The sequence below is a fragment of the Orcinus orca genome, chromosome 19 (genome assembly GCF_937001465.1).
Source record: "Orcinus orca chromosome 19, mOrcOrc1.1, whole genome shotgun sequence".
NCBI classification, from domain to species: domain Eukaryota; kingdom Metazoa; phylum Chordata; class Mammalia; order Artiodactyla; family Delphinidae; genus Orcinus; species Orcinus orca.
Window position 1 is genome coordinate 60949806 of NC_064577.1, and position 23902 is coordinate 60973707.

Genomic DNA, 23902 nt, shown 5'->3' on the forward strand with positions numbered 1-23902 from the left:
ATCCCGCACGTCGCTCACAGGGACGTGGCCCCGGAGGCTTCAGGGCCCGGGGCCCGCGGTCCCTTGGGCATCGGCCCTGCCGGCCCACGCGGCGCTAGGCGCAGCCCGGCCGCAGCCCGGGCCGGCCCTCCTGCCCGACGGCAGCTGGCCCGAAGCCACTGGGAGCCACCATTGAGTCGCCACGGCCCCTCAGCCCCGGCAAGGCCACCCTTGCCCCCACACCCCCCGCCGAGCTCAGGACCCCGCCCCTGGTGGCCGGCAGGCCCGGGGAAGCGGCCCCTGCCCTCGATCCCGCTCCCGCACCCGGCCGCGGTGACACGCCAGAGGGGCGGGGTGGGGGTGGGGGGCTTTTGTCGGAGGGAGCTGTGGAGGGACACACCGGCACACAGGTGGCGGCGCCGGGGCTGGGCGCCGGTGGGGGCGGCCAGGTGCAGGTCGAGGGGCTCGCGGGCCGAAAGGACGGCAAGTGGGCCCGCGGCGGAGTCTGGGTCCGGGCCAGCCACCCCGGGAGCGTCTGGGGTGCGGCTGCCTTCCAGGGCCGCCTTCTGGCCGCCTGGCCGGCCGGGCCGGCGGGGAGCGCCCCCGCCGGCGCGCGCCGTGGTGGGAGGGGCCTGAGGAGGTGGGGCCTGCCGCGGGGCCCGGCGGGGGCGGAGCCGGCGGCCCCCGCCGCGGGCGAGTAAAGGAGAAGGCGGGCGGAGCGGGAGGCAAAAAGCCTACAGCACCCGGTATTCCCAGGCGGTCTCCCATCCAAGTACTAACCAGGCCCGACCCTGCTTAGCTGACGAGATCGGGCGCGTTCAGGGTGCTATGGCCGTAGACGGGGGCGGGGGCCGCGGGCTGCCTCTTGAGGCCCAGTTTCGCTGGCGCTGGCGCCTTAACGCCAGCCTGGCGGCCGGCCCGCCCCGGCAGGGCCCCCTCGCCCGCCCAGGCAGGGGGAACGGAGGTCTCGGGTATCGGGCGGCGGCGGAGGGTTTGGCGACCACCTCCCAGCCCAGGGCGGCCGTGACCCAGCAAACCCTTCGGCGCTTGGCGCCCCGCCCAAGATCCCGCACGTCGCTCACAGGGACGTGGCCCCGGAGGCTTCAGGGCCCGGGGCCCGCGGTCCCTTGGGCATCGGCCCTGCCGGCCCACGCGGCGCTAGGCGCAGCCCGGCCGCAGCCCGGGCCGGCCCTCCTGCCCGACGGCAGCTGGCCCGAAGCCACTGGGAGCCACCATTGAGTCGCCACGCCCCTCAGCCCCGGCAAGGCCACCCTTGCCCCCACACCCCCCGCCGAGCTCAGGACCCCGCCCCTGGTGGCCGGCAGGCCCGGGGAAGCGGCCCCTGCCCTCGATCCCGCTCCCGCACCCGGCCGCGGTGACACGCCAGAGGGGCGGGGTGGGGGTGGGGGGCTTTTGTCGGAGGGAGCTGTGGAGGGACACACCGGCACACAGGTGGCGGCGCCGGGGCTGGGCGCCGGTGGGGGCGGCCAGGTGCAGGTCGAGGGGCTCGCGGGCCGAAAGGACGGCAAGTGGGCCCGCGGCGGAGTCTGGGTCCGGGCCAGCCACCCCGGGAGCGTCTGGGGTGCGGCTGCCTTCCAGGGCCGCCTTCTGGCCGCCTGGCCGGCCGGGCCGGCGGGGAGCGCCCCCGCCGGCGCGCGCCGTGGTGGGAGGGGCCTGAGGAGGTGGGGCCTGCCGCGGGGCCCGGCGGGGGCGGAGCCGGCGGCCCCCGCCGCGGGCGAGTAAAGGAGAAGGCGGGCGGAGCGGGAGGCAAAAAGCCTACAGCACCCGGTATTCCCAGGCGGTCTCCCATCCAAGTACTAACCAGGCCCGACCCTGCTTAGCTGACGAGATCGGGCGCGTTCAGTGTGCTATGGCCGTAGACGGGGGCGGGGGCCGCGGGCTGCCTCTTGAGGCCCAGTTTCGCTGGCGCTGGCGCCTTAACGCCAGCCTGGCGGCCGGCCCGCCCCGGCAGGGCCCCCTCGCCCGCCCAGGCAGGGGGAACGGAGGTCTCGGGTATCGGGCGGCGGCGGAGGGTTTGGCGACCACCTCCCAGCCCAGGGCGGCCGTGACCCAGCAAACCCTTCGGCGCTTGGCGCCCCGCCCAAGATCCCGCACGTCGCTCACAGGGACGTGGCCCCGGAGGCTTCAGGGCCCGGGGCCCGCGGTCCCTTGGGCATCGGCCCTGCCGGCCCACGCGGCGCTAGGCGCAGCCCGGCCGCAGCCCGGGCCGGCCCTCCTGCCCGACGGCAGCTGGCCCGAAGCCACTGGGAGCCACCATTGAGTCGCCACGGCCCCTCAGCCCCGGCAAGGCCACCCTTGCCCCCACACCCCCCGCCGAGCTCAGGACCCCGCCCCTGGTGGCCGGCAGGCCCGGGGAAGCGGCCCCTGCCCTCGATCCCGCTCCCGCACCCGGCCGCGGTGACACGCCAGAGGGGCGGGGTGGGGGTGGGGGGCTTTTGTCGGAGGGAGCTGTGGAGGGACACACCGGCACACAGGTGGCGGCGCCGGGGCTGGGCGCCGGTGGGGGCGGCCAGGTGCAGGTCGAGGGGCTCGCGGGCCGAAAGGACGGCAAGTGGGCCCGCGGCGGAGTCTGGGTCCGGGCCAGCCACCCCGGGAGCGTCTGGGGTGCGGCTGCCTTCCAGGGCCGCCTTCTGGCCGCCTGGCCGGCCGGGCCGGCGGGGAGCGCCCCCGCCGGCGCGCGCCGTGGTGGGAGGGGCCTGAGGAGGTGGGGCCTGCCGCGGGGCCCGGCGGGGGCGGAGCCGGCGGCCCCCGCCGCGGGCGAGTAAAGGAGAAGGCGGGCGGAGCGGGAGGCAAAAAGCCTACAGCACCCGGTATTCCCAGGCGGTCTCCCATCCAAGTACTAACCAGGCCCGACCCTGCTTAGCTGACGAGATCGGGCGCGTTCAGGGTGCTATGGCCGTAGACGGGGGCGGGGGCCGCGGGCTGCCTCTTGAGGCCCAGTTTCGCTGGCGCTGGCGCCTTAACGCCAGCCTGGCGGCCGGCCCGCCCCGGCAGGGCCCCCTCGCCCGCCCAGGCAGGGGGAACGGAGGTCTCGGGTATCGGGCGGCGGCGGAGGGTTTGGCGACCACCTCCCAGCCCAGGGCGGCCGTGACCCAGCAAACCCTTCGGCGCTTGGCGCCCCGCCCAAGATCCCGCACGTCGCTCACAGGGACGTGGCCCCGGAGGCTTCAGGGCCCGGGGCCCGCGGTCCCTTGGGCATCGGCCCTGCCGGCCCACGCGGCGCTAGGCGCAGCCCGGCCGCAGCCCGGGCCGGCCCTCCTGCCCGACGGCAGCTGGCCCGAAGCCACTGGGAGCCACCATTGAGTCGCCACGCCCCTCAGCCCCGGCAAGGCCACCCTTGCCCCCACACCCCCCGCCGAGCTCAGGACCCCGCCCCTGGTGGCCGGCAGGCCCGGGGAAGCGGCCCCTGCCCTCGATCCCGCTCCCGCACCCGGCCGCGGTGACACGCCAGAGGGGCGGGGTGGGGGTGGGGGGCTTTTGTCGGAGGGAGCTGTGGAGGGACACACCGGCACACAGGTGGCGGCGCCGGGGCTGGGCGCCGGTGGGGGCGGCCAGGTGCAGGTCGAGGGGCTCGCGGGCCGAAAGGACGGCAAGTGGGCCCGCGGCGGAGTCTGGGTCCGGGCCAGCCACCCCGGGAGCGTCTGGGGTGCGGCTGCCTTCCAGGGCCGCCTTCTGGCCGCCTGGCCGGCCGGGCCGGCGGGGAGCGCCCCCGCCGGCGCGCGCCGTGGTGGGAGGGGCCTGAGGAGGTGGGGCCTGCCGCGGGGCCCGGCGGGGGCGGAGCCGGCGGCCCCCGCCGCGGGCGAGTAAAGGAGAAGGCGGGCGGAGCGGGAGGCAAAAAGCCTACAGCACCCGGTATTCCCAGGCGGTCTCCCATCCAAGTACTAACCAGGCCCGACCCTGCTTAGCTGACGAGATCGGGCGCGTTCAGTGTGCTATGGCCGTAGACGGGGGCGGGGGCCGCGGGCTGCCTCTTGAGGCCCAGTTTCGCTGGCGCTGGCGCCTTAACGCCAGCCTGGCGGCCGGCCCGCCCCGGCAGGGCCCCCTCGCCCGCCCAGGCAGGGGGAACGGAGGTCTCGGGTATCGGGCGGCGGCGGAGGGTTTGGCGACCACCTCCCAGCCCAGGGCGGCCGTGACCCAGCAAACCCTTCGGCGCTTGGCGCCCCGCCCAAGATCCCGCACGTCGCTCACAGGGACGTGGCCCCGGAGGCTTCAGGGCCCGGGGCCCGCGGTCCCTTGGGCATCGGCCCTGCCGGCCCACGCGGCGCTAGGCGCAGCCCGGCCGCAGCCCGGGCCGGCCCTCCTGCCCGACGGCAGCTGGCCCGAAGCCACTGGGAGCCACCATTGAGTCGCCACGGCCCCTCAGCCCCGGCAAGGCCACCCTTGCCCCCACACCCCCCGCCGAGCTCAGGACCCCGCCCCTGGTGGCCGGCAGGCCCGGGGAAGCGGCCCCTGCCCTCGATCCCGCTCCCGCACCCGGCCGCGGTGACACGCCAGAGGGGCGGGGTGGGGGTGGGGGGCTTTTGTCGGAGGGAGCTGTGGAGGGACACACCGGCACACAGGTGGCGGCGCCGGGGCTGGGCGCCGGTGGGGGCGGCCAGGTGCAGGTCGAGGGGCTCGCGGGCCGAAAGGACGGCAAGTGGGCCCGCGGCGGAGTCTGGGTCCGGGCCAGCCACCCCGGGAGCGTCTGGGGTGCGGCTGCCTTCCAGGGCCGCCTTCTGGCCGCCTGGCCGGCCGGGCCGGCGGGGAGCGCCCCCGCCGGCGCGCGCCGTGGTGGGAGGGGCCTGAGGAGGTGGGGCCTGCCGCGGGGCCCGGCGGGGGCGGAGCCGGCGGCCCCCGCCGCGGGCGAGTAAAGGAGAAGGCGGGCGGAGCGGGAGGCAAAAAGCCTACAGCACCCGGTATTCCCAGGCGGTCTCCCATCCAAGTACTAACCAGGCCCGACCCTGCTTAGCTGACGAGATCGGGCGCGTTCAGGGTGCTATGGCCGTAGACGGGGGCGGGGGCCGCGGGCTGCCTCTTGAGGCCCAGTTTCGCTGGCGCTGGCGCCTTAACGCCAGCCTGGCGGCCGGCCCGCCCCGGCAGGGCCCCCTCGCCCGCCCAGGCAGGGGGAACGGAGGTCTCGGGTATCGGGCGGCGGCGGAGGGTTTGGCGACCACCTCTCAGCCCAGGGCAGCCGTGACCCAGCAAACCCTTCGGCGCTTGGCGCCCCGCCCAAGATCCCGCACGTCGCTCACAGGGACGTGGCCCCGGAGGCTTCAGGGCCCGGGGCCCGCGGTCCCTTGGGCATCGGCCCTGCCGGCCCACGCGGCGCTAGGCGCAGCCCGGCCGCAGCCCGGGCCGGCCCTCCTGCCCGACGGCAGCTGGCCCGAAGCCACTGGGAGCCACCATTGAGTCGCCACGGCCCCTCAGCCCCGGCAAGGCCACCCTTGCCCCCACACCCCCCGCCGAGCTCAGGACCCCGCCCCTGGTGGCCGGCAGGCCCGGGGAAGCGGCCCCTGCCCTCGATCCCACTCCCGCACCCGGCCGCGGTGACACGCCAGAGGGGCGGGGTGGGGGTGGGGGGCTTTTGTCGGAGGGAGCTGTGGAGGGACACACCGGCACACAGGTGGCGGCGCCGGGGCTGGGCGCCGGTGGGGGCGGCCAGGTGCAGGTCGAGGGGCTCGCGGGCCGAAAGGACGGCAAGTGGGCCCGCGGCGGAGTCTGGGTCCGGGCCAGCCACCCCGGGAGCGTCTGGGGTGCGGCTGCCTTCCAGGGCCGCCTTCTGGCCGGCCGGGCCGGCGGGGAGCGTCCCCGCCGGCGCGCGCCGTGGTGGGAGGGGCCTGAGGAGGTGGGGCCTGCCGCGGGGCCCGGCGGGGGCGGAGCCGGCGGCCCCCGCCGCGGGCGAGTAAAGGAGAAGGCGGGCGGAGCGGGAGGCAAAAAGCCTACAGCACCCGGTATTCCCAGGCGGTCTCCCATCCAAGTACTAACCAGGCCCGACCCTGCTTAGCTTCCGAGATCAGACGAGATCGGGCGCGTTCAGGGTGGTATGGCCGTAGACGGGGGCGGGGGCCGCGGGCTGCCTCTTGAGGCCCAGTTTCGCTGGCGCTGGCGCCTTAACGCCAGCCTGGCGGCCGGCCCGCCCCGGCAGGGCCCCCTCGCCCGCCCAGGCAGGGGGAACGGAGGTCTCGGGTATCGGGCGGCGGCGGAGGGTTTGGCGACCACCTCCCAGCCCAGGGCGGCCGTGACCCAGCAAACCCTTCGGCGCTTGGCGCCCCGCCCAAGATCCCGCACGTCGCTCACAGGGACGTGGCCCCGGAGGCTTCAGGGCCCGGGGCCCGCGGTCCCTTGGGCATCGGCCCTGCCGGCCCACGCGGCGCTAGGCGCAGCCCGGCCGCAGCCCGGGCCGGCCCTCCTGCCCGACGGCAGCTGGCCCGAAGCCACTGGGAGCCACCATTGAGTCGCCACGCCCCTCAGCCCCGGCAAGGCCACCCTTGCCCCCACACCCCCCGCCGAGCTCAGGACCCCGCCCCTGGTGGCCGGCAGGCCCGGGGAAGCGGCCCCTGCCCTCGATCCCGCTCCCGCACCCGGCCGCGGTGACACGCCAGAGGGGCGGGGTGGGGGTGGGGGGCTTTTGTCGGAGGGAGCTGTGGAGGGACACACCGGCACACAGGTGGCGGCGCCGGGGCTGGGCGCCGGTGGGGGCGGCCAGGTGCAGGTCGAGGGGCTCGCGGGCCGAAAGGACGGCAAGTGGGCCCGCGGCGGAGTCTGGGTCCGGGCCAGCCACCCCGGGAGCGTCTGGGGTGCGGCTGCCTTCCAGGGCCGCCTTCTGGCCGGCCGGGCCGGCGGGGAGCGCCCCCGCCGGCGCGCGCCGTGGTGGGAGGGGCCTGAGGAGGTGGGGCCTGCCGCGGGGCCCGGCGGGGGCGGAGCCGGCGGCCCCCGCCGCGGGCGAGTAAAGGAGAAGGCGGGCGGAGCGGGAGGCAAAAAGCCTACAGCACCCGGTATTCCCAGGCGGTCTCCCATCCAAGTACTAACCAGGCCCGACCCTGCTTAGCTTCCGAGATCAGACGAGATCGGGCGCGTTCAGGGTGGTATGGCCGTAGACGGGGGCGGGGGCCGCGGGCTGCCTCTTGAGGCCCAGTTTCGCTGGCGCTGGCGCCTTAACGCCAGCCTGGCGGCCGGCCCGCCCCGGCAGGGCCCCCTCGCCCGCCCAGGCAGGGGGAACGGAGGTCTCGGGTATCGGGCGGCGGCGGAGGGTTTGGCGACCACCTCCCAGCCCAGGGCGGCCGTGACCCAGCAAACCCTTCGGCGCTTGGCGCCCCGCCCAAGATCCCGCACGTCGCTCACAGGGACGTGGCCCCGGAGGCTTCAGGGCCCGGGGCCCGCGGTCCCTTGGGCATCGGCCCTGCCGGCCCACGCGGCGCTAGGCGCAGCCCGGCCGCAGCCCGGGCCGGCCCTCCTGCCCGACGGCAGCTGGCCCGAAGCCACTGGGAGCCACCATTGAGTCGCCACGGCCCCTCAGCCCCGGCAAGGCCACCCTTGCCCCCACACCCCCCGCCGAGCTCAGGACCCCGCCCCTGGTGGCCGGCAGGCCCGGGGAAGCGGCCCCTGCCCTCGATCCCGCTCCCGCACCCGGCCGCGGTGACACGCCAGCGGGGCGGGGTGGGGGTGGGGGGCTTTTGTCGGAGGGAGCTGTGGAGGGACACACCGGCACACAGGTGGCGGCGCCGGGGCTGGGCGCCGGTGGGGGCGGCCAGGTGCAGGTCGAGGGGCTCGCGGGCCGAAAGGACGGCAAGTGGGCCCGCGGCGGAGTCTGGGTCCGGGCCAGCCACCCCGGGAGCGTCTGGGGTGCGGCTGCCTTCCAGGGCCGCCTTCTGGCCGGCCGGGCCGGCGGGGAGCGCCCCCGCCGGCGCGCGCCGTGGTGGGAGGGGCCTGAGGAGGTGGGGCCTGCCGCGGGGCCCGGCGGGGGCGGAGCCGGCGGCCCCCGCCGCGGGCGAGTAAAGGAGAAGGCGGGCGGAGCGGGAGGCAAAAAGCCTACAGCACCCGGTATTCCCAGGCGGTCTCCCATCCAAGTACTAACCAGGCCCGACCCTGCTTAGCTTCCGAGATCAGACGAGATCGGGCGCGTTCAGGGTGGTATGGCCGTAGACGGGGGCGGGGGCCGCGGGCTGCCTCTTGAGGCCCAGTTTCGCTGGCGCTGGCGCCTTAACGCCAGCCTGGCGGCCGGCCCGCCCCGGCAGGGCCCCCTCGCCCGCCCAGGCAGGGGGAACGGAGGTCTCGGGTATCGGGCGGCGGCGGAGGGTTTGGCGACCACCTCCCAGCCCAGGGCGGCCGTGACCCAGCAAACCCTTCGGCGCTTGGCGCCCCGCCCAAGATCCCGCACGTCGCTCACAGGGACGTGGCCCCGGAGGCTTCAGGGCCCGGGGCCCGCGGTCCCTTGGGCATCGGCCCTGCCGGCCCACGCGGCGCTAGGCGCAGCCCGGCCGCAGCCCGGGCCGGCCCTCCTGCCCGACGGCAGCTGGCCCGAAGCCACTGGGAGCCACCATTGAGTCGCCACGGCCCCTCAGCCCCGGCAAGGCCACCCTTGCCCCCACACCCCCCGCCGAGCTCAGGACCCCGCCCCTGGTGGCCGGCAGGCCCGGGGAAGCGGCCCCTGCCCTCGATCCCGCTCCCGCACCCGGCCGCGGTGACACGCCAGAGGGGCGGGGTGGGGGTGGGGGGCTTTTGTCGGAGGGAGCTGTGGAGGGACACACCGGCACACAGGTGGCGGCGCCGGGGCTGGGCGCCGGTGGGGGCGGCCAGGTGCAGGTCGAGGGGCTCGCGGGCCGAAAGGACGGCAAGTGGGCCCGCGGCGGAGTCTGGGTCCGGGCCAGCCACCCCGGGAGCGTCTGGGGTGCGGCTGCCTTCCAGGGCCGCCTTCTGGCCGCCTGGCCGGCCGGGCCGGCGGGGAGCGCCCCCGCCGGCGCGCGCCGTGGTGGGAGGGGCCTGAGGAGGTGGGGCCTGCCGCGGGGCCCGGCGGGGGCGGAGCCGGCGGCCCCCGCCGCGGGCGAGTAAAGGAGAAGGCGGGCGGAGCGGGAGGCAAAAAGCCTACAGCACCCGGTATTCCCAGGCGGTCTCCCATCCAAGTACTAACCAGGCCCGACCCTGCTTAGCTGACGAGATCGGGCGCGTTCAGGGTGCTATGGCCGGAGACGGGGGCGGGGGCCGCGGGCTGCCTCTTGAGGCCCAGTTTCGCTGGCGCTGGCGCCTTAACGCCAGCCTGGCGGCCGGCCCGCCCCGGCAGGGCCCCCTCGCCCGCCCAGGCAGGGGGAACGGAGGTCTCGGGTATCGGGCGGCGGCGGAGGGTTTGGCGACCACCTCCCAGCCCAGGGCGGCCGTGACCCAGCAAACCCTTCGGCGCTTGGCGCCCCGCCCAAGATCCCGCACGTCGCTCACAGGGACGTGGCCCCGGAGGCTTCAGGGCCCGGGGCCCGCGGTCCCTTGGGCATCGGCCCTGCCGGCCCACGCGGCGCTAGGCGCAGCCCGGCCGCAGCCCGGGCCGGCCCTCCTGCCCGACGGCAGCTGGCCCGAAGCCACTGGGAGCCACCATTGAGTCGCCACGCCCCTCAGCCCCGGCAAGGCCACCCTTGCCCCCACACCCCCCGCCGAGCTCAGGACCCCGCCCCTGGTGGCCGGCAGGCCCGGGGAAGCGGCCCCTGCCCTCGATCCCGCTCCCGCACCCGGCCGCGGTGACACGCCAGAGGGGCGGGGTGGGGGTGGGGGGCTTTTGTCGGAGGGAGCTGTGGAGGGACACACCGGCACACAGGTGGCGGCGCCGGGGCTGGGCGCCGGTGGGGGCGGCCAGGTGCAGGTCGAGGGGCTCGCGGGCCGAAAGGACGGCAAGTGGGCCCGCGGCGGAGTCTGGGTCCGGGCCAGCCACCCCGGGAGCGTCTGGGGTGCGGCTGCCTTCCAGGGCCGCCTTCTGGCCGCCTGGCCGGCCGGGCCGGCGGGGAGCGCCCCCGCCGGCGCGCGCCGTGGTGGGAGGGGCCTGAGGAGGTGGGGCCTGCCGCGGGGCCCGGCGGGGGCGGAGCCGGCGGCCCCCGCCGCGGGCGAGTAAAGGAGAAGGCGGGCGGAGCGGGAGGCAAAAAGCCTACAGCACCCGGTATTCCCAGGCGGTCTCCCATCCAAGTACTAACCAGGCCCGACCCTGCTTAGCTGACGAGATCGGGCGCGTTCAGTGTGCTATGGCCGTAGACGGGGGCGGGGGCCGCGGGCTGCCTCTTGAGGCCCAGTTTCGCTGGCGCTGGCGCCTTAACGCCAGCCTGGCGGCCGGCCCGCCCCGGCAGGGCCCCCTCGCCCGCCCAGGCAGGGGGAACGGAGGTCTCGGGTATCGGGCGGCGGCGGAGGGTTTGGCGACCACCTCCCAGCCCAGGGCGGCCGTGACCCAGCAAACCCTTCGGCGCTTGGCGCCCCGCCCAAGATCCCGCACGTCGCTCACAGGGACGTGGCCCCGGAGGCTTCAGGGCCCGGGGCCCGCGGTCCCTTGGGCATCGGCCCTGCCGGCCCACGCGGCGCTAGGCGCAGCCCGGCCGCAGCCCGGGCCGGCCCTCCTGCCCGACGGCAGCTGGCCCGAAGCCACTGGGAGCCACCATTGAGTCGCCACGGCCCCTCAGCCCCGGCAAGGCCACCCTTGCCCCCACACCCCCCGCCGAGCTCAGGACCCCGCCCCTGGTGGCCGGCAGGCCCGGGGAAGCGGCCCCTGCCCTCGATCCCGCTCCCGCACCCGGCCGCGGTGACACGCCAGAGGGGCGGGGTGGGGGTGGGGGGCTTTTGTCGGAGGGAGCTGTGGAGGGACACACCGGCACACAGGTGGCGGCGCCGGGGCTGGGCGCCGGTGGGGGCGGCCAGGTGCAGGTCGAGGGGCTCGCGGGCCGAAAGGACGGCAAGTGGGCCCGCGGCGGAGTCTGGGTCCGGGCCAGCCACCCCGGGAGCGTCTGGGGTGCGGCTGCCTTCCAGGGCCGCCTTCTGGCCGCCTGGCCGGCCGGGCCGGCGGGGAGCGCCCCCGCCGGCGCGCGCCGTGGTGGGAGGGGCCTGAGGAGGTGGGGCCTGCCGCGGGGCCCGGCGGGGGCGGAGCCGGCGGCCCCCGCCGCGGGCGAGTAAAGGAGAAGGCGGGCGGAGCGGGAGGCAAAAAGCCTACAGCACCCGGTATTCCCAGGCGGTCTCCCATCCAAGTACTAACCAGGCCCGACCCTGCTTAGCTGACGAGATCGGGCGCGTTCAGGGTGCTATGGCCGTAGACGGGGGCGGGGGCCGCGGGCTGCCTCTTGAGGCCCAGTTTCGCTGGCGCTGGCGCCTTAACGCCAGCCTGGCGGCCGGCCCGCCCCGGCAGGGCCCCCTCGCCCGCCCAGGCAGGGGGAACGGAGGTCTCGGGTATCGGGCGGCGGCGGAGGGTTTGGCGACCACCTCTCAGCCCAGGGCAGCCGTGACCCAGCAAACCCTTCGGCGCTTGGCGCCCCGCCCAAGATCCCGCACGTCGCTCACAGGGACGTGGCCCCGGAGGCTTCAGGGCCCGGGGCCCGCGGTCCCTTGGGCATCGGCCCTGCCGGCCCACGCGGCGCTAGGCGCAGCCCGGCCGCAGCCCGGGCCGGCCCTCCTGCCCGACGGCAGCTGGCCCGAAGCCACTGGGAGCCACCATTGAGTCGCCACGGCCCCTCAGCCCCGGCAAGGCCACCCTTGCCCCCACACCCCCCGCCGAGCTCAGGACCCCGCCCCTGGTGGCCGGCAGGCCCGGGGAAGCGGCCCCTGCCCTCGATCCCGCTCCCGCACCCGGCCGCGGTGACACGCCAGAGGGGCGGGGTGGGGGTGGGGGGCTTTTGTCGGAGGGAGCTGTGGAGGGACACACCGGCACACAGGTGGCGGCGCCGGGGCTGGGCGCCGGTGGGGGCGGCCAGGTGCAGGTCGAGGGGCTCGCGGGCCGAAAGGACGGCAAGTGGGCCCGCGGCGGAGTCTGGGTCCGGGCCAGCCACCCCGGGAGCGTCTGGGGTGCGGCTGCCTTCCAGGGCCGCCTTCTGGCCGCCTGGCCGGCCGGGCCGGCGGGGAGCGCCCCCGCCGGCGCGCGCCGTGGTGGGAGGGGCCTGAGGAGGTGGGGCCTGCCGCGGGGCCCGGCGGGGGCGGAGCCGGCGGCCCCCGCCGCGGGCGAGTAAAGGAGAAGGCGGGCGGAGCGGGAGGCAAAAAGCCTACAGCACCCGGTATTCCCAGGCGGTCTCCCATCCAAGTACTAACCAGGCCCGACCCTGCTTAGCTGACGAGATCGGGCGCGTTCAGGGTGCTATGGCCGTAGACGGGGGCGGGGGCCGCGGGCTGCCTCTTGAGGCCCAGTTTCGCTGGCGCTGGCGCCTTAACGCCAGCCTGGCGGCCGGCCCGCCCCGGCAGGGCCCCCTCGCCCGCCCAGGCAGGGGGAACGGAGGTCTCGGGTATCGGGCGGCGGCGGAGGGTTTGGCGACCACCTCTCAGCCCAGGGCAGCCGTGACCCAGCAAACCCTTCGGCGCTTGGCGCCCCGCCCAAGATCCCGCACGTCGCTCACAGGGACGTGGCCCCGGAGGCTTCAGGGCCCGGGGCCCGCGGTCCCTTGGGCATCGGCCCTGCCGGCCCACGCGGCGCTAGGCGCAGCCCGGCCGCAGCCCGGGCCGGCCCTCCTGCCCGACGGCAGCTGGCCCGAAGCCACTGGGAGCCACCATTGAGTCGCCACGGCCCCTCAGCCCCGGCAAGGCCACCCTTGCCCCCACACCCCCCGCCGAGCTCAGGACCCCGCCCCTGGTGGCCGGCAGGCCCGGGGAAGCGGCCCCTGCCCTCGATCCCGCTCCCGCACCCGGCCGCGGTGACACGCCAGAGGGGCGGGGTGGGGGTGGGGGGCTTTTGTCGGAGGGAGCTGTGGAGGGACACACCGGCACACAGGTGGCGGCGCCGGGGCTGGGCGCCGGTGGGGGCGGCCAGGTGCAGGTCGAGGGGCTCGCGGGCCGAAAGGACGGCAAGTGGGCCCGCGGCGGAGTCTGGGTCCGGGCCAGCCACCCCGGGAGCGTCTGGGGTGCGGCTGCCTTCCAGGGCCGCCTTCTGGCCGGCCGGGCCGGCGGGGAGCGCCCCCGCCGGCGCGCGCCGTGGTGGGAGGGGCCTGAGGAGGTGGGGCCTGCCGCGGGGCCCGGCGGGGGCGGAGCCGGCGGCCCCCGCCGCGGGCGAGTAAAGGAGAAGGCGGGCGGAGCGGGAGGCAAAAAGCCTACAGCACCCGGTATTCCCAGGCGGTCTCCCATCCAAGTACTAACCAGGCCCGACCCTGCTTAGCTTCCGAGATCAGACGAGATCGGGCGCGTTCAGGGTGGTATGGCCGTAGACGGGGGCGGGGGCCGCGGGCTGCCTCTTGAGGCCCAGTTTCGCTGGCGCTGGCGCCTTAACGCCAGCCTGGCGGCCGGCCCGCCCCGGCAGGGCCCCCTCGCCCGCCCAGGCAGGGGGAACGGAGGTCTCGGGTATCGGGCGGCGGCGGAGGGTTTGGCGACCACCTCCCAGCCCAGGGCGGCCGTGACCCAGCAAACCCTTCGGCGCTTGGCGCCCCGCCCAAGATCCCGCACGTCGCTCACAGGGACGTGGCCCCGGAGGCTTCAGGGCCCGGGGCCCGCGGTCCCTTGGGCATCGGCCCTGCCGGCCCACGCGGCGCTAGGCGCAGCCCGGCCGCAGCCCGGGCCGGCCCTCCTGCCCGACGGCAGCTGGCCCGAAGCCACTGGGAGCCACCATTGAGTCGCCACGGCCCCTCAGCCCCGGCAAGGTCACCCTTGCCCCCACACCCCCCGCCGAGCTCAGGACCCCGCCCCTGGTGGCCGGCAGGCCCGGGGAAGCGGCCCCTGCCCTCGATCCCGCTCCCGCACCCGGCCGCGGTGACACGCCAGCGGGGCGGGGTGGGGGTTGGGGGCTTTTGTCGGAGGGAGCTGTGGAGGGACACACCGGCACACAGGTGGCGGCGCCGGGGCTGGGCGCCGGTGGGGGCGGCCAGGTGCAGGTCGAGGGGCTCGCGGGCCGAAAGGACGGCAAGTGGGCCCGCGGCGGAGTCTGGGTCCGGGCCAGCCACCCCGGGAGCGTCTGGGGTGCGGCTGCCTTCCAGGGCCGCCTTCTGGCCGGCCGGGCCGGCGGGGAGCGCCCCCGCCGGCGCGCGCCGTGGTGGGAGGGGCCTGAGGAGGTGGGGCCTGCCGCGGGGCCCGGCGGGGGCGGAGCCGGCGGCCCCCGCCGCGGGCGAGTAAAGGAGAAGGCGGGCGGAGCGGGAGGCAAAAAGCCTACAGCACCCGGTATTCCCAGGCGGTCTCCCATCCAAGTACTAACCAGGCCCGACCCTGCTTAGCTTCCGAGATCAGACGAGATCGGGCGCGTTCAGGGTGGTATGGCCGTAGACGGGGGCGGGGGCCGCGGGCTGCCTCTTGAGGCCCAGTTTCGCTGGCGCTGGCGCCTTAACGCCAGCCTGGCGGCCGGCCCGCCCCGGCAGGGCCCCCTCGCCCGCCCAGGCAGGGGGAACGGAGGTCTCGGGTATCGGGCGGCGGCGGAGGGTTTGGCGACCACCTCCCAGCCCAGGGCGGCCGTGACCCAGCAAACCCTTCGGCGCTTGGCGCCCCGCCCAAGATCCCGCACGTCGCTCACAGGGACGTGGCCCCGGAGGCTTCAGGGCCCGGGGCCCGCGGTCCCTTGGGCATCGGCCCTGCCGGCCCACGCGGCGCTAGGCGCAGCCCGGCCGCAGCCCGGGCCGGCCCTCCTGCCCGACGGCAGCTGGCCCGAAGCCACTGGGAGCCACCATTGAGTCGCCACGGCCCCTCAGCCCCGGCAAGGCCACCCTTGCCCCCACACCCCCCGCCGAGCTCAGGACCCCGCCCCTGGTGGCCGGCAGGCCCGGGGAAGCGGCCCCTGCCCTCGATCCCGCTCCCGCACCCGGCCGCGGTGACACGCCAGAGGGGCGGGGTGGGGGTGGGGGGCTTTTGTCGGAGGGAGCTGTGGAGGGACACACCGGCACACAGGTGGCGGCGCCGGGGCTGGGCGCCGGTGGGGGCGGCCAGGTGCAGGTCGAGGGGCTCGCGGGCCGAAAGGACGGCAAGTGGGCCCGCGGCGGAGTCTGGGTCCGGGCCAGCCACCCCGGGAGCGTCTGGGGTGCGGCTGCCTTCCAGGGCCGCCTTCTGGCCGGCCGGGCCGGCGGGGAGCGCCCCCGCCGGCGCGCGCCGTGGTGGGAGGGGCCTGAGGAGGTGGGGCCTGCCGCGGGGCCCGGCGGGGGCGGAGCCGGCGGCCCCCGCCGCGGGCGAGTAAAGGAGAAGGCGGGCGGAGCGGGAGGCAAAAAGCCTACAGCACCCGGTATTCCCAGGCGGTCTCCCATCCAAGTACTAACCAGGCCCGACCCTGCTTAGCTTCCGAGATCAGACGAGATCGGGCGCGTTCAGGGTGGTATGGCCGTAGACGGGGGCGGGGGCCGCGGGCTGCCTCTTGAGGCCCAGTTTCGCTGGCGCTGGCGCCTTAACGCCAGCCTGGCGGCCGGCCCGCCCCGGCAGGGCCCCCTCGCCCGCCCAGGCAGGGGGAACGGAGGTCTCGGGTATCGGGCGGCGGCGGAGGGTTTGGCGACCACCTCCCAGCCCAGGGCGGCCGTGACCCAGCAAACCCTTCGGCGCTTGGCGCCCCGCCCAAGATCCCGCACGTCGCTCACAGGGACGTGGCCCTGGAGGCTTCAGGGCCCGGGGCCCGCGGTCCCTTGGGCATCGGCCCTGCCGGCCCACGCGGCGCTAGGCGCAGCCCGGCCGCAGCCCGGGCCGGCCCTCCTGCCCGACGGCAGCTGGCCCGAAGCCACTGGGAGCCACCATTGAGTCGCCACGGCCCCTCAGCCGCGGCAAGGCCACCCTTGCCCCCACACCCCCCGCCGAGCTCAGGACCCCGCCCCTGGTGGCCGGCAGGCCCGGGGAAGCGGCCCCTGCCCTCGATCCCGCTCCCGCACCCGGCCGCGGTGACACGCCAGAGGGGCGGGGTGGGGGTGGGGGGCTTTTGTCGGAGGGAGCTGTGGAGGGACACACCGGCACACAGGTGGCGGCGCCGGGGCTGGGCGCCGGTGGGGGCGGCCAGGTGCAGGTCGAGGGGCTCGCGGGCCGAAAGGACGGCAAGTGGGCCCGCGGCGGAGTCTGGGTCCGGGCCAGCCACCCCGGGAGCGTCTGGGGTGCGGCTGCCTTCCAGGGCCGCCTTCTGGCCGGCCGGGCCGGCGGGGAGCGCCCCCGCCGGCGCGCGCCGTGGTGGGAGGGGCCTGAGGAGGTGGGGCCTGCCGCGGGGCCCGGCGGGGGCGGAGCCGGCGGCCCCCGCCGCGGGCGAGTAAAGGAGAAGGCGGGCGGAGCGGGAGGCAAAAAGCCTACAGCACCCGGTATTCCCAGGCGGTCTCCCATCCAAGTACTAACCAGGCCCGACCCTGCTTAGCTTCCGAGATCAGACGAGATCGGGCGCGTTCAGGGTGGTATGGCCGTAGACGGGGGCGGGGGCCGCGGGCTGCCTCTTGAGGCCCAGTTTCGCTGGCGCTGGCGCCTTAACGCCAGCCTGGCGGCCGGCCCGCCCAGGCAGGGGGAACGGAGGTCTCGGGTATCGGGCGGCGGCGGAGGGTTTGGCGACCACCTCCCAGCCCAGGGCGGCCGTGACCCAGCAAACCCTTCGGCGCTTGGCGCCCCGCCCAAGATCCCGCACGTCGCTCACAGGGACGTGGCCCCGGAGGCTTCAGGGCCCGGGGCCCGCGGTCCCTTGGGCATCGGCCCTGCCGGCCCACGCGGCGCTAGGCGCAGCCCGGCCGCAGCCCGGGCCGGCCCTCCTGCCCGACGGCAGCTGGCCCGAAGCCACTGGGAGCCACCATTGAGTCGCCACGGCCCCTCAGCCCCGGCAAGGCCACCCTTGCCCCCACACCCCCCGCCGAGCTCAGGACCCCGCCCCTGGTGGCCGGCAGGCCCGGGGAAGCGGCCCCTGCCCTCGATCCCGCTCCCGCACCCGGCCGCGGTGACACGCCAGAGGGGCGGGGTGGGGGTGGGGGGCTTTTGTCGGAGGGAGCTGTGGAGGGACACACCGGCACACAGGTGGCGGCGCCGGGGCTGGGCGCCGGTGGGGGCGGCCAGGTGCAGGTCGAGGGGCTCGCGGGCCGAAAGGACGGCAAGTGGGCCCGCGGCGGAGTCTGGGTCCGGGCCAGCCACCCCGGGAGCGTCTGGGGTGCGGCTGCCTTCCAGGGCCGCCTTCTGGCCGGCCGGGCCGGCGGGGAGCGCCCCCGCCGGCGCGCGCCGTGGTGGGAGGGGCCTGAGGAGGTGGGGCCTGCCGCGGGGCCCGGCGGGGGCGGAGCCGGCGGCCCCCGCCGCGGGCGAGTAAAGGAGAAGGCGGGCGGAGCGGGAGGCAAAAAGCCTACAGCACCCGGTATTCCCAGGCGGTCTCCCATCCAAGTACTAACCAGGCCCGACCCTGCTTAGCTTCCGAGATCAGACGAGATCGGGCGCGTTCAGGGTGGTATGGCCGTAGACGGGGGCGGGGGCCGCGGGCTGCCTCTTGAGGCCCAGTTTCGCTGGCGCTGGCGCCTTAACGCCAGCCTGGCGGCCGGCCCGCCCCGGCAGGGCCCCCTCGCCCGCCCAGGCAGGGGGAACGGAGGTCTCGGGTATCGGGCGGCGGCGGAGGGTTTGGCGACCACCTCCCAGCCCAGGGCGGCCGTGACCCAGCAAACCCTTCGGCGCTTGGCGCCCCGCCCAAGATCCCGCACGTCGCTCACAGGGACGTGGCCCCGGAGGCTTCAGGGCCCGGGGCCCGCGGTCCCTTGGGCATCGGCCCTGCCGGCCCACGCGGCGCTAGGCGCAGCCCGGCCGCAGCCCGGGCCGGCCCTCCTGCCCGACGGCAGCTGGCCCGAAGCCACTGGGAGCCACCATTGAGTCGCCACGGCCCCTCAGCCCCGGCAAGGCCACCCTTGCCCCCACACCCCCCGCCGAGCTCAGGACCCCGCCCCTGGTGGCCGGCAGGCCCGGGGAAGCGGCCCCTGCCCTCGATCCCGCTCCCGCACCCGGCCGCGGTGACACGCCAGCGGGGCGGGGTGGGGGTGGGGGGCTTTTGTCGGAGGGAGCTGTGGAGGGACACACCGGCACACAGGTGGCGGCGCCGGGGCTGGGCGCCGGTGGGGGCGGCCAGGTGCAGGTCGAGGGGCTCGCGGGCCGAAAGGACGGCAAGTGGGCCCGCGGCGGAGTCTGGGTCCGGGCCAGCCACCCCGGGAGCGTCTGGGGTGCGGCTGCCTTCCAGGGCCGCCTTCTGGCCGGCCGGGCCGGCGGGGAGCGCCCCCGCCGGCGCGCGCCGTGGTGGGAGGGGCCTGAGGAGGTGGGGCCTGCCGCGGGGCCCGGCGGGGGCGGAGCCGGCGGCCCCCGCCGCGGGCGAGTAAAGGAGAAGGCGGGCGGAGCGGGAGGCAAAAAGCCTACAGCACCCGGTATTCCCAGGCGGTCTCCCATCCAAGTACTAACCAGGCCCGACCCTGCTTAGCTTCCGAGATCAGACGAGATCGGGCGCGTTCAGGGTGGTATGGCCGTAGACGGGGGCGGGGGCCGCGGGCTGCCTCTTGAGGCCCAGTTTCGCTGGCGCTGGCGCCTTAACGCCAGCCTGGCGGCCGGCCCGCCCCGGCAGGGCCCCCTCGCCCGCCCAGGCAGGGGGAACGGAGGTCTCGGGTATCGGGCGGCGGCGGAGGGTTTGGCGACCACCTCCCAGCCCAGGGCGGCCGTGACCCAGCAAACCCTTCGGCGCTTGGCGCCCCGCCCAAGATCCCGCACGTCGCTCACAGGGACGTGGCCCCGGAGGCTTCAGGGCCCGGGGCCCGCGGTCCCTTGGGCATCGGCCCTGCCGGCCCACGCGGCGCTAGGCGCAGCCCGGCCGCAGCCCGGGCCGGCCCTCCTGCCCGACGGCAGCTGGCCCGAAGCCACTGGGAGCCACCATTGAGTCGCCACGGCCCCTCAGCCCCGGCAAGGCCACCCTTGCCCCCACACCCCCCGCCGAGCTCAGGACCCCGCCCCTGGTGGCCGGCAGGCCCGGGGAAGCGGCCCCTGCCCTCGATCCCGCTCCCGCACCCGGCCGCGGTGACACGCCAGAGGGGCGGGGTGGGGGTGGGGGGCTTTTGTCGGAGGGAGCTGTGGAGGGACACACCGGCACACAGGTGGCGGCGCCGGGGCTGGGCGCCGGTGGGGGCGGCCAGGTGCAGGTCGAGGGGCTCGCGGGCCGAAAGGACGGCAAGTGGGCCCGCGGCGGAGTCTGGGTCCGGGCCAGCCACCCCGGGAGCGTCTGGGGTGCGGCTGCCTTCCAGGGCCGCCTTCTGGCCGCCTGGCCGGCCGGGCCGGCGGGGAGCGCCCCTGCCGGCGCGCGCCGTGGTGGGAGGGGCCTGAGGAGGTGGGGCCTGCCGCGGGGCCCGGCGGGGGCGGAGCCGGCGGCCCCCGCCGCGGGCGAGTAAAGGAGAAGGCGGGCGGAGCGGGAGGCAAAAAGCCTACAGCACCCGGTATTCCCAGGCGGTCTCCCATCCAAGTACTAACCAGGCCCGACCCTGCTTAGCTTCCGAGATCAGACGAGATCGGGCGCGTTCAGGGTGGTATGGCCGTAGACGGGGGCGGGGGCCGCGGGCTGCCTCTTGAGGCCCAGTTTCGCTGGCGCTGGCGCCTTAACGCCAGCCTGGCGGCCGGCCCGCCCCGGCAGGGCCCCCTCGCCCGCCCAGGCAGGGGGAACGGAGGTCTCGGGTATCGGGCGGCGGCGGAGGGTTTGGCGACCACCTCCCAGCCCAGGGCGGCCGTGACCCAGCAAACCCTTCGGCGCTTGGCGCCCCGCCCAAGATCCCACACGTCGCTCACAGGGACGTGGCCCCGGAGGCTTCAGGGCCCGGGGCCCGCGGTCCCTTGGGCATCGGCCCTGCCGGCCCACGCGGCGCTAGGCGCAGCCCGGCCGCAGCCCGGGCCGGCCCTCCTGCCCGACGGCAGCTGGCCCGAAGCCACTGGGAGCCACCATTGAGTCGCCACGGCCCCTCAGCCCCGGCAAGGCCACCCTTGCCCCCACACCCCCCGCCGAGCTCAGGACCCCGCCCCTGGTGGCCGGCAGGCCCGGGGAAGCGGCCCCTGCCCTCGATCCCGCTCCCGCACCCGGCCGCGGTGACACGCCAGAGGGGCGGGGTGGGGGTGGGGGGCTTTTGTCGGAGGGAGCTGTGGAGGGACACACCGGCACACAGGTGGCGGCGCCGGGGCTGGGCGCCGGTGGGGGCGGCCAGGTGCAGGTCGAGGGGCTCGCGGGCCGAAAGGACGGCAAGTGGGCCCGCGGCGGAGTCTGGGTCCGGGCCAGCCACCCCGGGAGCGTCTGGGGTGCGGCTGCCTTCCAGGGCCGCCTTCTGGCCGGCCGGGCCGGCGGGGAGCGCCCCCGCCGGCGCGCGCCGTGGTGGGAGGGGCCTGAGGAGGTGGGGCCTGCCGCGGGGCCCGGCGGGGGCGGAGCCGGCGGCCCCCGCCGCGGGCGAGTAAAGGAGAAGGCGGGCGGAGCGGGAGGCAAAAAGCCTACAGCACCCGGTATTCCCAGGCGGTCTCCCATCCAAGTACTAACCAGGCCCGACCCTGCTTAGCTTCCGAGATCAGACGAGATCGGGCGCGTTCAGGGTGGTATGGCCGTAGACGGGGGCGGGGGCCGCGGGCTGCCTCTTGAGGCCCAGTTTCGCTGGCGCTGGCGCCTTAACGCCAGCCTGGCGGCCGGCCCGCCCCGGCAGGGCCCCCTCGCCCGCCCAGGCAGGGGGAACGGAGGTCTCGGGTATCGGGCGGCGGCGGAGGGTTTGGCGACCACCTCCCAGCCCAGGGCGGCCGTGACCCAGCAAACCCTTCGGCGCTTGGCGCCCCGCCCAAGATCCCGCACGTCGCTCACAGGGACGTGGCCCCGGAGGCTTCAGGGCCCGGGGCCCGCGGTCCCTTGGGCATCGGCCCTGCCGGCCCACGCGGCGCTAGGCGCAGCCCGGCCGCAGCCCGGGCCGGCCCTCCTGCCCGACGGCAGCTGGCCCGAAGCCACTGGGAGCCACCATTGAGTCGCCACGGCCCCTCAGCCCCGGCAAGGCCACCCTTGCCCCCACACCCCCCGCCGAGCTCAGGACCCCGCCCCTGGTGGCCGGCAGGCCCGGGGAAGCGGCCCCTGCCCTCGATCCCGCTCCCGCACCCGGCCGCGGTGACACGCCAGAGGGGCGGGGTGGGGGTGGGGGGCTTTTGTCGGAGGGAGCTGTGGAGGGACACACCGGCACACAGGTGGCGGCGCCGGGGCTGGGCGCCGGTGGGGGCGGCCAGGTGCAGGTCGAGGGGCTCGCGGGCCGAAAGGACGGCAAGTGGGCCCGCGGCGGAGTCTGGGTCCGGGCCAGCCACCCCGGGAGCGTCTGGGGTGCGGCTGCCTTCCAGGGCCGCCTTCTGGCCGGCCGGGCCGGCGGGGAGCGCCCCCGCCGGCGCGCGCCGTGGTGGGAGGGGCCTGAGGAGGTGGGGCCTGCCGCGGGGCCCGGCGGGGGCGGAGCCGGCGGCCCCCGCCGCGGGCGAGTAAAGGAGAAGGCGGGCGGAGCGGGAGGCAAAAAGCCTACAGCACCCGGTATTCCCAGGCGGTCTCCCATCCAAGTACTAACCAGGCCCGACCCTGCTTAGCTTCCGAGATCAGACGAGATCGGGCGCGTTCAGGGTGGTATGGCCGTAGACGGGGGCGGGGGCCGCGGGCTGCCTCTTGAGGCCCAGTTTCGCTGGCGCTGGCGCCTTAACGCCAGCCTGGCGGCCGGCCCGCCCCGGCAGGGCCCCCTCGCCCGCCCAGGCAGGGGGAACGGAGGTCTCGGGTATCGGGCGGCGGCGGAGGGTTTGGCGACCACCTCCCAGCCCAGGGCGGCCGTGACCCAGCAAACCCTTCGGCGCTTGGCGCCCCGCCCAAGATCCCGCACGTCGCTCACAGGGACGTGGCCCCGGAGGCTTCAGGGCCCGGGGCCCGCGGTCCCTTGGGCATCGGCCCTGCCGGCCCACGCGGCGCTAGGCGCAGCCCGGCCGCAGCCCGGGCCGGCCCTCCTGCCCGACGGCAGCTGGCCCGAAGCCACTGGGAGCCACCATTGAGTCGCCACGGCCCCTCAGCCGCGGCAAGGCCACCCTTGCCCCCACACCCCCCGCCGAGCTCAGGACCCCGCCCCTGGTGGCCGGCAGGCCCGGGGAAGCGGCCCCTGCCCTCGATCCCGCTCCCGCACCCGGCCGCGGTGACACGCCAGAGGGGCGGGGTGGGGGTGGGGGGCTTTTGTCGGAGGGAGCTGTGGAGGGACACACCGGCACACAGGTGGCGGCGCCGGGGCTGGGCGCCGGTGGGGGCGGCCAGGTGCAGGTCGAGGGGCTCGCGGGCCGAAAGGACGGCAAGTGGGCCCGCGGCGGAGTCTGGGTCCGGGCCAGCCACCCCGGGAGCGTCTGGGGTGCGGCTGCCTTCCAGGGCCGCCTTCTGGCCGGCCGGGCCGGCGGGGAGCGCCCCCGCCGGCGCGCGCCGTGGTGGGAGGGGCCTGAGGAGGTGGGGCCTGCCGCGGGGCCCGGCGGGGGCGGAGCCGGCGGCCCCCGCCGCGGGCGAGTAAAGGAGAAGGCGGGCGGAGCGGGAGGCAAAAAGCCTACAGCACCCGGTATTCCCAGGCGGTCTCCCATCCAAGTACTAACCAGGCCCGACCCTGCTTAGCTTCCGAGATCAGACGAGATCGGGCGCGTTCAGGGTGGTATGGCCGTAGACGGGGGCGGGGGCCGCGGGCTGCCTCTTGAGGCCCAGTTTCGCTGGCGCTGGCGCCTTAACGCCAGCCTGGCGGCCGGCCCGCCCAGGCAGGGGGAACGGAGGTCTCGGGTATCGGGCGGCGGCGGAGGGTTTGGCGACCACCTCCCAGCCCAGGGCGGCCGTGACCCAGCAAACCCTTCGGCGCTTGGCGCCCCGCCCAAGATCCCGCACGTCGCTCACAGGGACGTGGCCCCGGAGGCTTCAGGGCCCGGGGCCCGCGGTCCCTTGGGCATCGGCCCTGCCGGCCCACGCGGCGCTAGGCGCAGCCCGGCCGCAGCCCGGGCCGGCCCTCCTGCCCGACGGCAGCTGGCCCGAAGCCACTGGGAGCCACCATTGAGTCGCCACGGCCCCTCAGCCCCGGCAAGGCCACCCTTGCCCCCACACCCCCCGCCGAGCTCAGGACCCCGCCCCTGGTGGCCGGCAGGCCCGGGGAAGCGGCCCCTGCCCTCGATCCCGCTCCCGCACCCGGCCGCGGTGACACGCCAGCGGGGCGGGGTGGGGGTGGGGGGCTTTTGTCGGAGGGAGCTGTGGAGGGACACACCGGCACACAGGTGGCGGCGCCGGGGCTGGGCGCCGGTGGGGGCGGCCAGGTGCAGGTCGAGGGGCTCGCGGGCCGAAAGGACGGCAAGTGGGCCCGCGGCGGAGTCTGGGTCCGGGCCAGCCACCCCGGGAGCGTCTGGGGTGCGGCTGCCTTCCAGGGCCGCCTTCTGGCCGGCCGGGCCGGCGGGGAGCGCCCCCGCCGGCGCGCGCCGTGGTGGGAGGGGCCTGAGGAGGTGGGGCCTGCCGCGGGGCCCGGCGGGGGCGGAGCCGGCGGCCCCCGCCGCGGGCGAGTAAAGGAGAAGGCGGGCGGAGCGGGAGGCAAAAAGCCTACAGCACCCGGTATTCCCAGGCGGTCTCCCATCCAAGTACTAACCAGGCCCGACCCTGCTTAGCTTCCGAGATCAGACGAGATCGGGCGCGTTCAGGGTGGTATGGCCGTAGACGGGGGCGGGGGCCGCGGGCTGCCTCTTGAGGCCCAGTTTCGCTGGCGCTGGCGCCTTAACGCCAGCCTGGCGGCCGGCCCGCCCCGGCAGGGCCCCCTCGCCCGCCCAGGCAGGGGGAACGGAGGTCTCGGGTATCGGGCGGCGGCGGAGG

The 23902-nt window shown here is 76.9% G+C and overlaps 14 non-coding genes and 9 pseudogenes across 14 annotated transcripts; all 23 read right to left on the minus strand.

Moving 5' to 3' along the window:
* Positions 1-710: 710 nt before the first annotated feature.
* Positions 711-819, minus strand: LOC125962555 (uncharacterized; annotated as a pseudogene).
* Positions 820-1752: 933 nt separating this feature from the next.
* On the minus strand, positions 1753-1861 carry LOC125962590 (uncharacterized; annotated as a pseudogene).
* A 934-nt stretch (positions 1862-2795) lies between these two features.
* On the minus strand, positions 2796-2904 carry LOC125962556 (uncharacterized; annotated as a pseudogene).
* A 933-nt stretch (positions 2905-3837) lies between these two features.
* LOC125962591 (uncharacterized) lies at positions 3838-3946 on the minus strand (annotated as a pseudogene).
* A 934-nt stretch (positions 3947-4880) lies between these two features.
* On the minus strand, positions 4881-4989 carry LOC125962557 (uncharacterized; annotated as a pseudogene).
* A 926-nt stretch (positions 4990-5915) lies between these two features.
* LOC125962212 (5S ribosomal RNA) lies at positions 5916-6034 on the minus strand. The gene has a single exon (XR_007473733.1). It is a non-coding gene; the product is annotated as a 5S ribosomal RNA (ribosomal RNA).
* A 925-nt stretch (positions 6035-6959) lies between these two features.
* Positions 6960-7078, minus strand: LOC125962213 (5S ribosomal RNA). The gene has a single exon (XR_007473734.1). It is a non-coding gene; the product is annotated as a 5S ribosomal RNA (ribosomal RNA).
* A 926-nt stretch (positions 7079-8004) lies between these two features.
* LOC125962215 (5S ribosomal RNA) lies at positions 8005-8123 on the minus strand. The gene has a single exon (XR_007473736.1). It is a non-coding gene; the product is annotated as a 5S ribosomal RNA (ribosomal RNA).
* A 934-nt stretch (positions 8124-9057) lies between these two features.
* LOC125962600 (uncharacterized) lies at positions 9058-9166 on the minus strand (annotated as a pseudogene).
* Positions 9167-10099: 933 nt separating this feature from the next.
* Positions 10100-10208, minus strand: LOC125962593 (uncharacterized; annotated as a pseudogene).
* Positions 10209-11142: 934 nt separating this feature from the next.
* On the minus strand, positions 11143-11251 carry LOC125962558 (uncharacterized; annotated as a pseudogene).
* A 934-nt stretch (positions 11252-12185) lies between these two features.
* On the minus strand, positions 12186-12294 carry LOC125962560 (uncharacterized; annotated as a pseudogene).
* A 926-nt stretch (positions 12295-13220) lies between these two features.
* Positions 13221-13339, minus strand: LOC125962216 (5S ribosomal RNA). The gene has a single exon (XR_007473737.1). It is a non-coding gene; the product is annotated as a 5S ribosomal RNA (ribosomal RNA).
* Positions 13340-14265: 926 nt separating this feature from the next.
* LOC125962217 (5S ribosomal RNA) lies at positions 14266-14384 on the minus strand. The gene has a single exon (XR_007473738.1). It is a non-coding gene; the product is annotated as a 5S ribosomal RNA (ribosomal RNA).
* Positions 14385-15310: 926 nt separating this feature from the next.
* Positions 15311-15429, minus strand: LOC125962218 (5S ribosomal RNA). Its single transcript, XR_007473739.1, has one exon. It is a non-coding gene; the product is annotated as a 5S ribosomal RNA (ribosomal RNA).
* A 926-nt stretch (positions 15430-16355) lies between these two features.
* On the minus strand, positions 16356-16474 carry LOC125962219 (5S ribosomal RNA). The gene has a single exon (XR_007473740.1). It is a non-coding gene; the product is annotated as a 5S ribosomal RNA (ribosomal RNA).
* Positions 16475-17377: 903 nt separating this feature from the next.
* Positions 17378-17496, minus strand: LOC125962220 (5S ribosomal RNA). Its single transcript, XR_007473741.1, has one exon. It is a non-coding gene; the product is annotated as a 5S ribosomal RNA (ribosomal RNA).
* Positions 17497-18422: 926 nt separating this feature from the next.
* LOC125962221 (5S ribosomal RNA) lies at positions 18423-18541 on the minus strand. Its single transcript, XR_007473742.1, has one exon. It is a non-coding gene; the product is annotated as a 5S ribosomal RNA (ribosomal RNA).
* A 934-nt stretch (positions 18542-19475) lies between these two features.
* On the minus strand, positions 19476-19594 carry LOC125962222 (5S ribosomal RNA). The gene has a single exon (XR_007473743.1). It is a non-coding gene; the product is annotated as a 5S ribosomal RNA (ribosomal RNA).
* Positions 19595-20520: 926 nt separating this feature from the next.
* On the minus strand, positions 20521-20639 carry LOC125962223 (5S ribosomal RNA). The gene has a single exon (XR_007473744.1). It is a non-coding gene; the product is annotated as a 5S ribosomal RNA (ribosomal RNA).
* Positions 20640-21565: 926 nt separating this feature from the next.
* LOC125962224 (5S ribosomal RNA) lies at positions 21566-21684 on the minus strand. Its single transcript, XR_007473745.1, has one exon. It is a non-coding gene; the product is annotated as a 5S ribosomal RNA (ribosomal RNA).
* A 926-nt stretch (positions 21685-22610) lies between these two features.
* Positions 22611-22729, minus strand: LOC125962226 (5S ribosomal RNA). Its single transcript, XR_007473747.1, has one exon. It is a non-coding gene; the product is annotated as a 5S ribosomal RNA (ribosomal RNA).
* Positions 22730-23632: 903 nt separating this feature from the next.
* LOC125962227 (5S ribosomal RNA) lies at positions 23633-23751 on the minus strand. Its single transcript, XR_007473748.1, has one exon. It is a non-coding gene; the product is annotated as a 5S ribosomal RNA (ribosomal RNA).
* Positions 23752-23902: the final 151 nt, after the last annotated feature.